At 27.0% G+C, this 16,461-nt stretch overlaps 1 long non-coding RNA gene across 1 annotated transcript; it reads right to left on the bottom strand.

Annotated features, from left to right (window-relative positions):
* Positions 1 to 6,196: 6,196 nt before the first annotated feature.
* Positions 6,197 to 7,516, bottom strand: LOC136080042 (uncharacterized). The gene is made up of 3 exons (XR_010638404.1): positions 6,751 to 7,516; positions 6,444 to 6,670; positions 6,197 to 6,361 (listed from the first exon to the last, which is right to left on the bottom strand). It is a non-coding gene; the product is annotated as an uncharacterized LOC136080042 (long non-coding RNA).
* Between the last annotated feature and the right edge of the window lie 8,945 nt (positions 7,517 to 16,461).

The raw sequence follows: 16,461 nt of genomic DNA, 5'->3' as shown, positions 1-16,461 counted from the left end.
TCTATCATCTCTTTTAACATTTCTTAAAAATACTTTCTGACCAACACAATACTTTGATGCTGTTGTATGCTTTCTGTCATAGTCAATTTTTTGTTTCTTTTGTGAACAAACAATATTGCTCAGGCTTTTTCTTCAGTTCCTCTTTCCGTTTCTAAAGCTTTTTGTAAATCTTCTTTATCATATACAGGATTGTATTCATCATCGTTGAGTCTATCTATATATTTTACATCGATTTGAAGGCAGGGTTGTCGGTTATACATAAGGAAAAATAGTGAGTACCCCATTGAATCATGCACTTTAACACATAGAGCAAAAAAGATTCCATCTAAAACTGACACCCAATTTTGAACATTTTTATTTAAGACCTTAATAATTGCTTTCTCAATTGTTTGGTACTGTCTCTCTACAAGGCCATTGGTTTGTGGATGGTAAGCCGAGGCAACATGCTGCTGAGTACCTGCCATGTCATGTAATGCAATTGATACAGAGTTTACAAATTCCCAACCTTGGTCATTGATTTGTATTATAAAACAACCATGTCTGCATATAACTTTATAGAGAAAGGATGCTACTAATACTGCTGTTTTGTTGCTTAGAGGTTCAGCTTCAGACCATTTAGAAAAATAATCAATAAGAACAATCACAAATTTGAATCCATTCGATTCAGGTAATTGAATTAAATCCACACCAACTTGCTTTATTACTTGTTGTTCCACTTTAACAGGTTTTAAAGCAGGAGAGACTTTAAGATTTCTGTTGGAGATTTTCTGACATCGCTCACATTGATTTAAATGCTTTATAATATCCCGCACTATTGAATGTCAAAAAAATCTTGAAGATATTTGCTTTCTAACAGAATTAACGCCAAGGTGACTGCCTAATGCAACAGCTTTCTCTGAAGTTCCTAAATCCTCATGAACTTCTTTAACTATATTTAGTTGCTCTTCTCGATCTATTACCACAATCACCTACGAGAAACAAAAATTTGTTTGTGGACATTTAAATAAAAACAATAATTAGAACCAAAAAAATGTTTTAACTATTAACATTTTTTTGAAATTTTGAATTAGTTAAAAAGTTTTTCTCACCATGCCAAAATTTGTTTTTTTGAATACATCAACTTGTTGTCTATAGTTGCAAAGTTTTTACATTGCCTTTTAAAGTTTGCCTTTTTTCTTCTCTCGTTTACATCTGCAGGAAACTTTTTTTTATTCAAATATTTCCTGATATCATGAGGGTTAATATTTTTGTACATCTTGAAAACGCCGATAATATAAACGCTAAAAACTGTATATTAAAAAAGTCAGTAAAATAATAACAATAGCAGTAAAATTCCAAAGTTGAAATTTTACTACGCAGTAAAATTTTAACGGCAGTAAATTAAAAACGCTACACCAGTTTTTGTTCCGCTAAAACATTTTATGGAGAAATTTGTTGTTTATTTTCTCTTTGTTTTAGTATTTTTATCTTGAAAAAACATCGAATTTTAATAAGTATTGTTTTTTATTTTCAGATTATATAGGGCAAACTGACCAATTAATGGCCATATCTTTTTTAAAAGGCACTATGCAGACAGTAGTTTTGTCGGATTTAATTTTTCTTTGCTATATTTAATAATGGACATTCTTTCAATTTATTTTGAGTAATTGTAACCAAAATATAAAAAAAAACAATATAAACAATTCATTTGAACTTAAATTTTGAATAAACACCAATTAATGGCCGGGGTCATGAAATAAATTAACCCCCATAATAAATTAACTCCTGTTGCGTAAAAAATTACCCGGGGAGTTAATCTATTTCGAAATACGCCGTGGATAGCCTTCCGAAAGTCGGTAGGCAAAAAAAAATTCTTATCTTACCGAAAGTCCGTTTCATTGGTTAAGAATTTCACGTGTCAAAAGAAATTGAGTTTTTTTGTAACAAATACAAACTCACATAATAAAGTTGTCGATAAGAGATGCCAGAACTATCGAGAGTGCTAGAAAATCTGTTCTTGTTATATTGTTATAAAATATTCACGTAAGGGGTGTTACTAAAACCTAAAATATAACTTTTATAACATTAGAGATAATTTTGTTCTGTAAAAAGAATAAAAATACCAATAAAATGTTTTATCTGATGACATTTCACAAATATATTAAAAAACTTCTTTAATTTTAGAATAAACGCGTCAAATGACGAACTTTGCTAAATTTTGCTAAAATAAAAACAAAAAAAGCTTACTTAAACGTTTAAAGTTAACTAAAACAGATTTATTTTAAGCCAGTAAAGAAAATTGAATTTTCGCAAAATTACGAAAATGTCGTTAAAGGGGAATAAACTGTTAAATGACTAGTTTTTGAAAATTCATTCTATTAAATAAAACCAGATTTAAATTAAGGAATATTTAGCCTAAAAATTAAAAGCTTAAGCTTTTAAAAAACTTTTTATTATGTGCACACAGTTCTAATAATATGTTGTGAAAATGTTAATAAATAAAGACTCGCTAACTTTAAATTATTTTTGCGTGTTTAAATATACAAATAAAATTTGAAATTGTTTTTTTTCTCATAAAAAACTATTCTATAATCAGTTGGTCCATTGATAAGTCCTTTAAGTAGTATTTCTTTGTACACCCAGTTGATACTAGACTCATACTTCATTTTAAACCAGAAGAACGGTTGCTTGACTCGATAACTTGTGACAATAACTTGTACTAATTCTTAAATTATATTTTTACACCAATTTATATGAGAATTCCATTCCATTCGTTAACAAGAGTGGAGGTAGGTAGAGCAGCGGTACCACAGAGGTAGAATTAACTTCTAATGATAATAATCGTTAGTCATTTTATCAATTCTAACTAATCGCCTAACTAATACAAAGTTACACTCTTCTTCCCAACAATCTTCCCATTCGATGTATAGTTTTAATAATTTCCTTTCAGCAGAATACATAATGCTAAATAATAACAAAAATATAATACAATACAAATAAAATAATATTTATTGACAAATAGATGAACAAAATATAATAGGATTAAACTTATCTGATGTTAGTTGATTAGCCTCAAGTGAAAAAACCCGCCTAACTTTGTTTATTTTATAGTTCAAAATTTGTCTCGCTAAAAAAGTTGTTGTCATAAAATTCATGATATTTCTTGTTTGGTAACGAATGGAATTAAGGTCACGTGATTGTTTAAAAATGTAAACAAAAACTTAAAAATAAAACAATAAAAATTTGTTGCTAAACCAGCCAGGTTTAATTACCATATTTTTTAACATAGCTGGAGGTGCATGAAATAATTTTTTGATTTTCATGTTTATAAAGAATTGAATTTTCAATAATTTGGTGCATATTACAAAAAAAATTTGATTTTTATTGTAAAGTGGTAAAATTAAAAATAGAAATGCATTAAAAACTAACTTTTCTTACAAAAATGAGCAATATGCACCAAAAATCAGATAGAATAGACATTTATTGATAAGTGTTCTAAATTTCAACTATCAAACATGTAGTTATGTCAAAATATCTTAGTTGGTTCAAGACAGGTTTTCCGTGAAAATCGTAAAAAACAGAAAAGTGATCCCAAATCTTTAGCAATATTTTAACAATATCTTATTTTAGTCCGTTTAAAGGAAATATTTATTTAACAAGGAAGAATAGTTCTTTTATATTTTTTTAACTTGAAGATGAAAGAATTTATAGAAAAAAAATACCACTATTTTAAAGTTAGTGAATTTTTATACATTTTACGCGGAAATACTTTTCTTTTTTAAAAACACAAAAATTCTTAAGACGCTCAAGCTCGCTTTTATATTGAGTGAAACAGCCGTGGCACCTCAGATTAAATATTTCATCAAGTATTGTTGTATCCATGGTGGTCAAAAATTTAAATATACTGGCGAGGGAAAACGTAAATCTTCGTAAGTTTATGTGTTTTTTACATAAAAATTTCCTGTTCTATTTTAATTTTTTTTTTTATTTTGTTTTTATACATGTTTTATTTTACAACTACAAAGTAATTACAAGTTACCAATCACTGATTGGCAGTAAAGATATACAAATTTAAATCATAAATATAAAGTTATATTTATGATTTAAATTTTTATTTAAGTTATAAATAAAAATATAGTTGCTTACGATTCCGAGACATGAATAAAATAAATACCAATTACAACAAGATAATAACGTGTAAGTAAAAATAATCCGAGAAATATATCTCTATATTACTCCAATTAAAATAAAAAATACAATAAATAAAAATAATCTGCTGATTTTTTGGAGGAGAGTTTAGATGTTTCACTATAAGTTAATTTACCACATTTCAAGATAATGTTAGTGTATAAATATGATAAAAACAAAATTTGTGTAAGATTGATAAAAAGAAATACTTATTTGTAGTTATAGGAAGCTCGCAGAAGACTTAAGTCAGTCTTTTCATCGAGTACCCATTTCTTAGATGTGTAATACACATAAAAAATCAGTTGCATACGTGGTATATATGTATGTGTTACATATTTACCTTGTTATTAATATTATTTTTATTATCGATTTGTATTAAAAGTTAAGTTACATTTATTTATTCAAATTTAAAAAAATTCCTTACAGTTGTTTAATTTAATTATTGTAGATTTTAGCTTTTTTTTCAGAGAGTGTTCGTTGTTTAAGTTTAATAGTGATTCGTTTCTGGAAACTAATTTGTTAAATAAATAGGGACCACGATATGTAACTGAGAATTTTGAAAGTCTTGTTGTTTCAAAAGGTATCTTAAAGTTGCCTGTTGCTCTTGTATTGTATTTATTTATATTGTTTTAAAAAAGTGTGCTGTAAAATGCTCTGGAATATTATGATAAATGTTATACAATTTTTACAAAATTGTACATTTACTATAATTAATGATTAACTAGCAGAAAGCAACCCGTAATACGGGTTATGGTCGGTCTGTTACTTACTTTATAGTGACTGTTTTCCACAATTTAAAGTTGTGTAACCTTAACTAATACCCTGTAAGAAAAACGCCTTCAAATTAAAAAATTAAACCATCTGTAAAATTAAAATAAATTAATTTACCAATTATTTAACGTTATTTGAGTAATTTACAACTGACATAGGTCATATCAGTGTATGGCAGAACCATTTTCCTAGACATTACCAAGTTCAACACAATACGTTTTTAGTTACTGACACAAAATAATAACACTTCATCATGCCTTAAATTGACGAAAGATTAAAGCTAAATTCTTGTTATATTTTTTATAACATGAACTTTAATTAATAAGATTAATATGAAGTGAACGTAAATTATTTGAGTTAATAATTTTTTTGGTATCCCCTTGATACATGTTTCTTTAAAAAAGGAAATTGTCTTTAAAACGATAAATGCACACAACTAAATAAATTTATTATAAATAACTAAGCAATTGAGTACAAATACGTTTCAAACAAAAAAAAGTTGATTTATAATCAAACATGTGTATAACAAATTGTAAAAAATATGTAAACTTTGATCTTTTATATTGCATTAATGCGTCATATGACAAACCTAAAATAAAAATTGTAACAGATAAGTAGACATAAAAGAAAAACATAACAAAACAAAAAAAAAACAACTGGAATACAATTTACCTGCTTTTCGGTAGCCTGTTGTCATACTTAAACTGCTGTCATGATGCAACTTGTCAGTGTTGTTTTACGACGTTATTTCACACGTTGGCTTTTAGTAAACTTTAGTTAAATTTAAAAGACATAACAATAGATTTAAAATATTTTAATTAAAAAGCAAAAAAACAAATGCTTCAAAGAACTAAACTAAAAACATTAAAGATAAAAAATCAAATAGATATAAATAAATTGCATTTATATAGCTAAATAGTCTTGGCTTATAGTAAATTTTAAAAGCAGTGTTTGTTAATAAACTACACTACCAATTAATTATTTTTAACAAATAGAATGTAGCATCATATTATGATGATTGGGTAGTGAATCAATTTAACTATATTTAAGTTTATTTGGTGAAAAACAAATAAAATTTCAATTAAAAAAGACAAAAACAAACCAAATATACAATAATATATTATAAAAAGAAATTACAAATTTAAAAAAAAAAATTACAAAATTAAAAAAAATAAAAATAAGTCACCGAAGAAAAAACGGCAACAAAAAAGTTATAAATATCTTCACTGATAGAAGACATTTACAAGCTTTTGGTTGCTGTTTTTTCTTTGATGTCTCCCAACACCCCGGTATGGATGAGCCCTCCATTTGAAGGATGGCTCATCCATACCGCCATTACTTTGCCACTTATTGAAGGACCTCTCCGAGAGAGGCCCTGGGTGTTGGGAGCGATATCTTTTGTATTCCTCAAATGTTAACGACTCTAAAATTACAAATAGAAGGATATAATAAAATTTAAAAATATTGACAATTTTTTTTAATCAAAATATAAAGCATAACCTCACCATTTTCACAGGATGAATAGGATGCTAAAAATAAATTTAAAAAAAGTAAATTAAAAAGAGTTAAACTTGTGAGAAATTTAATTTTAATAAAAATATGAGTAAAATGCAAACAGTTTTAAAATGTCATATTTTTATTAAATAATTCCTTCACCTATTACACATATTTCTCCGTAAAAAAATATATAAAATTTAAAACACAGCCCTACCAGTTATGCTTCTACCAGACACTAAAGACACAATATACCTCAGAATAATTGATAGAATTATATTTACATATAAATAAATATATAACTATAATTTTTTTTACCTATTCCCCTCATTTCTTCCATGAAGTTGTCTAAAGTAAGAAAAAAGATAACTGAAGCTAAAACTAATAAAAACTAAACTAAAATAAACTTTAAATTTTAATATTTGTACCTCAGAAGACAAAGGTCGGTTATCCAGTTTTTTGTGAAAATGAGTTATGTATGAGACCTTTTTAGTTTTTCAGTATCTACATAGGTATAAAGACTGTTTTCCTGCAACAATGTGAAACAAAGTTTGGTCAATATAAAGGGTCTGTTGTCCCCACAATGTTCAAAGGAAAAAAGTCTGTAGTTCAGAAATGACTTTTCACTTTTTTTATTTAACTTTTTATTTTTGTCAAAATTATATTTTATGTGCCTCAAGTCAAATTAAATTAGACAAATTAAATAAAACATAAATTTAACCATCAAGAATAAAAAAGCCAATAAAGACTAATTATTTTACTATTTACTCTCTCCTGGACAATTTCTAAAATGTGACAACTGACTTGGACTACTGAGTGTACATATATAAATGCTTTATTTAACTATACTAATCACATAATTTATACTTAGTTTTTTTTCCAACTCTCCTAAAAGAAAAAAGAAAATAAATCTTAAGTACTTGAAGTTTTAAAATTCCAGTTACAGTACAAATAAACAAATTCCTATTAACGATTATCTAATAGCAAAAACACTGACTTATTTCAGTCTTCAATTCTGTGTCTAAACAATAAAACCACTTAAATGTATAGACGTTAAAATATCTACTTAACTTTTTAAAAATAAATTCACTAAACTAATATAAATCAAATCAAATCAAATCAAATTTATTCTGAATAAAGATCTTACATCAAGGATATTTACAAATAGTAATGATACTAATCTCAAGTAAACACCTATCAAATTTAATAATAATAAAGAGTGATAATAAAAAGAAAAGTAAAGTCAGATAAAAGGTGATAACTAATACCTTTATTAGCTCTCTCTTGATCAACTAAAGAAAATAAATTTTAATTAAACTAACTTGATGTAAAATAATAAGAAGCTGCTTATTGAGAATTTTAAATTTCTTCTCTATTATTGACAATATAATTTTAAGTATTACCTAAGTTCTTGGGCTTATTGTATAAAATTATAAAAACCTACTGTTTTACTTTTAAGTCAACAACAATATTTTAAAAAACATTACTTTATAAAAAAATAAAAATCCTTTTAAACATACTACCTCTCTCTTCATTGTTGTCAACTAAACAGAAAAACAAACAAACAACTGATATTAAATTTTCCCTTTGGTAGTTGGTTATTAAATAGATTAAATAGATCAAAGATCTATAATCTGCTTTAACAGTCTGCAACCTTATCATTAAACTATAACTATTTTCTACAACCTGGTGTAATTTAATTTCAAAAATTATTAAAGTACATTATATAAAATATTACATAGAATACATTACATAGAACAAATGTAGTGATAGTGGATTTAATCCAAAAATAGAAAGAACCTTTAGAAAAAAGCTTACTGCTTTTAAATCTACAAAAATTTCCAACTTACATTTTTTTATCTACATTTATCTATAATAAAATATGAATTAATGAGTTACCATTATTTAAAGTTGATCCAGAAGCAACTAAAATAAATTATCAAATAAAAAGTTTATTTATATAATCTTGACGATAATGTTGAAATAAACAATATTTATTGCTTGAAAAGTTAAGTAACAAATGTAATTTAAGTATATTAAAATAAATGTACGAAATTACCTGTTGTGGCTGGTGCAACTGAAGTTATAACTAAATAAAAAAATATTAAATAAAAAAGCTATGTTATCTGTCTTATCTATTTTATCCTGATGATTATGTTTAAATAAACAATATTTATTGATTCTTTTTAAAATAAATTAAAAAACATTACTATTTGCTGTAAAATAAAATAAAAGACATTACTATTTGCACCAACTGATGATGCTACCACACCTAAATGACAAAGTTTATTAAAATATTTAAAACATTTTCAATGCTTTAAAAGAATATTCGAAAGAAGTTTTTAAATCTACAAAATCTAAGTCCTTACTGAGTTCTACCTGTCTGTCTAAAAATAAAAATTGAGATAAAATTATATACAATAAAATTGCTAATGCTACATTTGTACTCAAATAAAATCTAAATGATAAAACTAACTTAAGTCGCTGTCAGCTAGCCTGTCTAAAAAAAAATTTGTATTCTCATTAATCCTAATCTATAATCTATAAATAAACTTACTAATATAAACAATAAATAAACTTGAACTAATATAAACTATAAATAAACTACTATATAAACTAATATAAACTATAAATAAACTAATATAACTATGTTACTAATATAAACTATAAGTAAACTACTATACACTATATACTTGTTAAAAAGGCCTTCAGCTTCTTTTAACTGCTCTAAAAAATGAAAAATACTTGCTTAAATTGATCTAAAAATACTGTAAGACAAAACTGAAACACTTTACTAAAAAAGAAACATTGTACTAAAAAAAAATTTTTTACCAGTCATTTTAGTTTTAACTTCTTTTAAAAAAAAACAGAAAAATAAAAACAACGAACAACAAACAAATTTTAGTTTTTAAACAATGAACAACATCAGTTCCTCTTGAAACTAAAAATTTATCAGCTCTAATCGGCTGGAAGACCTAGCTTGAAAGACCGCGTGGAGTAAAGAAAGGCTTTTAGAAAAGCCTAGAAAGTTCTTTATTAAAAAAGAAAGTGAAACGACACTTTCACTATTAAATTACAGTATTCATATTTAGAAGATTAGATAAATTACAGTATTCATGTTTAGATAGTACTAAAAAAACTATTTTACCAGACATTTTATTTCTAACTTCTTCTAAAAATGAAAACAGGCTATAAAAATTAGAAAAATAAAAACAACCAACAACAAATAAACGATTATTTAAATTTTCTACTTTAAACAATGAACAACATCAATTCTTTTCGAAAATAATAATATATCAGCTCTAATTTGCTTGCTGACCTCACTCGAAAGACCGCATGGAATATATAACCGCGCATTCAAAAGTCTAGAAACTACTTAAAAACTAAGAAATGGTGTATTTTACAGAATACAGAACCGTCATTAACAACAAGAACATTAGGTGTAACTATGCGCACTATTCATTAGCGTAATGATATTTAGATAAGCAACATATAAACAAATTTTGCATGTACTGTTCAGATTGCAATCTGAACAGTACATGCAAAATTTGCATGTATTGCAGTATTGCAATCCTAATCTTAACCCACACAATAATCTTATTAATGATAATAATACTTTTGTTAATGTTTAATAAAAATGTTAGATAAAATGAAAAGCTGATTAGATGTGGAGATGCAAATGGGCATTATGGTGATTTATCATATATCTTATATGATATAAGACAAATTGATTTAGAAATCACTGTGCTCCATTTTGCCTGTGTTCTTCTATCCATTTAAGTACTACACATTAAAAATTGTATTATTTGAAGCATATTTAGGGGTTGCAATTTTGTGTTTGATAGTCTCATATTATGTTTTTAACCTCTGATTAAATCAATGGTTGAAAACATAATATCAGCAATATGGCTTACAGCGTAAACTATAGTTTTTCAATATGTTGAATTAATTATTCGTTGATTTTCAGGTTACAAATTAATCATTAAATCAGAAAGTTTAATGTAAAAAATTATAAATCATTGATTTAGAATTTTTGTGGTTTTTTATTTACATTACATTTTCTGATTTATTGATTAATTGGTAAGCTGGAAATCAACAAATAATTAAGTCAATATATTGAAAAACTATAATTGACGCTGTAAGTCATATTGCTGTCTGCTAAAGAGTGTTAATCATTGTGCATAAGACCAAAAATAATATTTTGACCAGGATCAATGCTGGGTGTTTAATACGCCATATTTGATTACATATATGTTGTTACGTATTGTAGATAATTACGGTCATTATGCTAATGACTGATAAGGACTTTAGTTATGCGCATTGTGTTTATGTTTTTGTAAGTTAGTTATGAAGAGAAGAAAGCTGAATTAAGAACTTTGTTATTATACATGACGCTATGCGGAGAATTATTATATATAATACAAATAACATTGAATAAAACATTTAACCGTGTAAATCAAACACTGAAGGACAAAGTTAAAATCAAAGTCAGCGAACTAAATAAAAAAAATTAAAAAAATCAATAACAAAAAAGAAAAGAATGGCAACTCCTATATCAGAAATAAAACCTGAATCCAATCCATCATGCAAGCATAAATGACTGAATTGATGAAACAATTGATTACATCACAAAATCACATAACACAGCCACTTAAAGGAATTCGACCATCCATAGAAGCAGACACATCTGAAAATAAATGGCTAAATTTTCTTGATGTCTGTGTGAGATATAAAAAAGCCATTAAACTAACTGAATCAAGAAAAACATATAATGAATTACGACTGGCTTGCAGTACATCAATCAGCAAGATTGATGTACTGAGCATTTGGAGCTTAATGATCTTCAAAAAGCTAGAAGAATGGTTGAGAATGCTTTTGGACATTTTAAAGCTTGGCTATGTCATTTGCAAGCATATGGAATTTGATATTAACTTTGGTACAAAAATTATTAATGCTTGCATCACTCTTCACCACATTTGTGAATATCATGAAGATATTATTAAAATAAAGTAGAGTTTGCAATAAGAAGCTTATGCTTCATCATTGTGATGATTGTCTGGCTTAATCTAATATATATGGTTTAATAATATAATTATTGCTAAATATCTTAAAATAAAAAAAAGGATTTGAAAGACTGGAAACATGAGCGATTGAAGAAAATTTTGAACAAAATAAAAAAAAGGATTTGAAAGACTGGAAACATGAGATTTGTGAATATCATGAAGATATTATTAAAATAAAGTAGAGTTTGCAATAAGAAGCTTATGCTTCATCATTGTGATGATTGTCTGGCTTAATCTAATATATATGGTTTAATAATATAATTATTGCTAAATATCTTAATGAAAGGAACCAATAAATATAAATAATAGTATAATTAACAATATTGTATTACTGTTTAAACCTTTATCAGTAGTATGTACGGTATAATCACGTGTTTGTTAATTTATATATAATAAAAATTGTTCAAATAAATAAGTTTGTAAATTTAAATAACTTTGTAAATTAAACATTTATTTTCTCACTAATTTTTATATATTTCTTTTGACCCAGATGATAAATATTTTGCAAGCATCTGTAATCTATTAACAAAACTTTGCCTAAAGTATTAGTATGTTCTAAAACTAATAAGTAAATGAATAATTTGAATGAAAAATGAATAACACAAAATAAGACTTTTCCTTGATTTCCATGACCATTTTCAAATAGTCATAGGAAACTCATTATTATTCAGTGCTATATCGCCTACGGTCAGGGGTGTCGAGAGCCTTAGCGCTTCAATTTTTCAAAATTTTCATTTATAATCATTGAGGAACTTTGTATTTTATGTATCTTCTTATTTTATGGCGCCTCTTGAACATCTGCTGCCTTTCGCCCCTCTCATTGCTCCTGCTGATAGCCCACTATACTATATTGTCAAAATTGATTAAAAGTGGTGTATGAAAAATTGAAAAAAAAACCTTGAGTCGTCTGCTATATATATTATTATGGAGCTATCTGAGTCATCAAATCGAAGTTTTATAATTAATTAATTCCTAAAATTTCACTTCTGCAAAATTTTCTTCAATCGCTCATGTTTCCAGTCTTTCAAATCCTTTTTTTTATTTTAAAGCCAAGTCTTTTTGACCAACCTAAAGCTTGAAAACTTTGGGTTTGTCAAAAAATCCACCAGGCTATGGGCATTTCATTTGACCTCTTGATATTAATTATTTGAAACAAAGTTATATGGAAAACTGTTTAACGCTAAAGAAAAATAATTTAGTATAACTTTATTTAAGAGAAAATCGTTCTATTATGACGATTTAATTCTGATTACATAAGTTAATGACTGTTTAAGTGATTATATCATCAAGCTGATTTTATGTGTGAATGCTGGAAGGAACATTTTGAAGTAACATATCTTCTGGAATAATGTTCCGCCAAACATCGCTCATGTGAATAGGGTGTTAGGAACCGAGTAAAATGATGATACATAATTAAATAACGAATAACACAAGAATTAATTTTAGTAGATAGCACACGAGATATTAGCTCTTTGGAGCAGCAACTATATTATTTACAGAAAAGAGAAAGAGAAGCAACATTACATTTGACAATGGTAAGAGATTGTCTGCAAGAGCAGGTCCAAATATGTTTGCAATGCATTTTGGCGCCTTATGTAAAAGAGAAAGGGTATTATTTTAAGATCTGCCGTAGATATAACAACAGAATTCCATACGAAGACTGATTAGAGATTTATAGAGATAAAGAATAGATCCAGGAGTAAGAAAGTGACAAGCACAATAAAAAGATGCAACCTTTACAGATGCTAGTTTTGCAATTGATTTGATTTATGGTTTCTAGAAAAGATCAGAAAAATGAGATAATCCTAGAAGAGACAAGGTAAATGACTCATAGAGTTAATTACTGTTCGTATATAAAGGAAGATCTAGATTATTGCAATCACGATTAGCTGAAAAAGCTATTTGTTATCGTTATTTTATCTGAGTCAAAGTTCACTAGCCACTGAGAGCCCTGAGCAGAAGTGAGATAATTTTTTATCTTATTTTTTTTAGCCCTCTCTGAGCCCCCCTTCCTTATGAATAGTAAAACCACCCTAAGTCTTCAGGAGATAATAATGATGATGATGATATATACACATTTGTATAAAATATAACATGAATTTTAATTTTAAAAAGTATGCTTATAGGATCAATCAATATAAATGCAACCCTGGTCATAAACCTGGCCCCGGCCATGTTCTATCAAACCCAGCACCAATCAAATATCAGCCCCAGTCACTTATTAGACTGACTTAGAAAGAAGGTGTATGGAGTGTACACACATCAATTGATTTAAGGAGAACAGGAAGGGAGCATATCAAATGGTTTTGGTTAGGGCAGGCAATGATTATAAAACAAATTTAAAAAATCAAAAAACAAAACAAAAAAGTTCAGGTGCAAAATATCAAGTTGCTAAATATCAACTCAATCAAACAGCAAATATACATTCTTATTATTATTATATGTTATAACAACTATTAGAAGTTTACTTTATATTAGTTAGTTTGCTATTAATATATATTCTTGTCTGATTTTCTAGTTAAAATGTTTAAAATGGTTAAAATTGTTCTAATTATTATAGAACTTTTAAAAAAGACCTTTCTACCTGCATTTTAAAAAAGACTGTCCTTTCTACCTGCATTTTAAAAAAGATTGTCCTTTCTACCTGCATTTTAAAAAAGACTGTCCTTTCTATCTGCATTTTAAAGCATCTGAAGATGGACAGTCATTAGTTTTGCAAGAGATGGATAATAATCACAATCATGAAGTTTCTGAAGTAAGTTATAAGTTTATTTATTTTATCATACTTCTTCATATTACTTGATTGTATTTCTCACAGATAAACAACTTTGATTTTTGTTATTTTTTCAAATCTTCTTTTTAAAATCCATCAGATTCTCTATAAACACCTGCCTAATCAACAAAAGCTTCCAGACTATGCTATTCATAAAGCTAAAGAGTTGATGAATTTAAAACCAAATAAAAAGCTGCTACAAAAGGAATTAATTAATTCAACAGGCAAAGTTATAACTCTTAGAGATATGTCGAATATTGCTGCTTTATCTCACAAAAATGATAGCTGAAATGATATCACAACCTTTGTGACAACTTTAAAAGAAAAATATAGTAAGTAGTCTTTAAAATGCTTTTGCACTGTTATTGCTATGTTTACTATTAATCTATGAATATATTGAAATTTAATGCGCCTAAAAAATGCAGATAGTCATAAAATATGGTTAAAAGTTAATGCTGATAGACATACAATGTTTGAAAAAATGTTGCCCATAATGCTTAAAATAATTTTTATTTGACAAATTTATCATTATAAAAAGGTTTTTTATTCAAGCAGTTTCTATTAAAAGCTTTGTTATTACAATAGAACTATAGTTGTATCTAAAGTAGTCTCATTTTTGCGTGCTAGAAATAGAGAAGAATTATTTGCATTTGAATGTTGAATGAACAAGTTTAATACTTAATTATCTCGTAAATTGCTAATGAAAAATGTTTTTTGAAAAACTTTAAATTAAAATAAGCTATTCAGGACCAGGTTAGGTTATCCTGCTATTCTTAACATATAATTCATTACAACCTGCTTCATGTTAACGTTAGGAAGGTCATCTAGTTGTAAAAATTGCTTCAACTCTTTGATAGTGGCATTTATATATCACTATGGAGAACCATCCAAACCACACAAGTGTGGAAAAATGGATGTAAAACTTACCCAAAATTCTTAATTAGTAATGGCTCAACATAAAAATAAATTTGCAGATTATGCTAATTTTTTTAAAGTATATTTCATGTACTCAAAAAGAAGTAAAAACTATTTACATAAAAAATATTATTAAATATATATTTTTAGATGCAAATGTTGAAGTTTCAGCAGATCCAGAGGGGATTTTAAAAGGGATTTTTTTTCAAGATTTATATATGCATAGTGCATATAATGCATATCCTGAGTTTATATGTATGGATGCAACATATAAACTTTTAGAAACTCGAATGGTTGTTTATATTATACTTTGTTAAGATAGTGCTGGTTAGTATACTGCTTTATGTATTTTGTGTTTTAGTTAAAAAACTATCAATATATTTTGCAATATTGATAATTTTTTTATTTTTATTAATGCTATTATATAGGTGAAAGTGAAGTAGCCGCTGTAGGTTTACTTACAAATGAAGATGCAGAATCATTGAGGTTTGATTTATGTAGGCAAACAATACATGCATTAGTAATGTAGGAATAAATATTCTCAAAAAATGCTCCAAATTTTGTATAATATTTACTGTACTATAGTGACTTAGAACATCTTGTGTAGCTTACATTGGAAAACACAATCCTGGTACCTAAAGCTGCAATCCTATTTTCTTATTACAACCAGGGAGTACACTCTGCAAGACTCTGGAATTCTCCAGTGATGTTTCATGATGATACTTCCTCTTTTTGCACTATTTCAAGTTATGTGATTAGCATAGAAAAAGTTTTTTATTACAATATAAAACTCTTTTTTAATTATTTTTAGTTGGTTTGTGGAAGCATTTCAGAGAAACAATGTTTTGTGGTCTAAGACTAATGCTATCATGACAGACAAAGACATGACAGAAAGAGGTGTATTACGTGCTGCTTTTCCAGATGCATCTCTGTTACTCTGCTTATTTCACACTCTTAAGTAAAGTAAAATAGTAATATATATGTGTGTGTGTGTGTGTGTGTGTGTGTGTGTGTGTGTGTGTGTGTGTGTGTGTGTGTGTGTGTGTGTGTGTGTGTGTGTGTGTGTGTGTGTGTGTGTGTGTATTATAAATAACAGAGGCGTGGTGGCCCTAGAGGCTATGCGGGATTCCCGCATGGGCTTTTCACTTTTTCATCTAAATTTGGGCCTTTTGGCAAATTTTAATTTTTTCAAAATTTTATAGAAATTCCACAATTATTTACAATATTTCTGTTTATTTCTGTTTAATCACTTGATATAAAGTCTTCAGTTTTGAGCGC

This window comes from Hydra vulgaris, chromosome 05 (assembly GCF_038396675.1).
Source record: "Hydra vulgaris chromosome 05, alternate assembly HydraT2T_AEP".
NCBI lineage: Eukaryota > Metazoa > Cnidaria > Hydrozoa > Anthoathecata > Hydridae > Hydra > Hydra vulgaris.
Note: the sequence above shows the minus strand (reverse complement) of the source record. Positions and strands in the feature narration are given on the sequence as shown.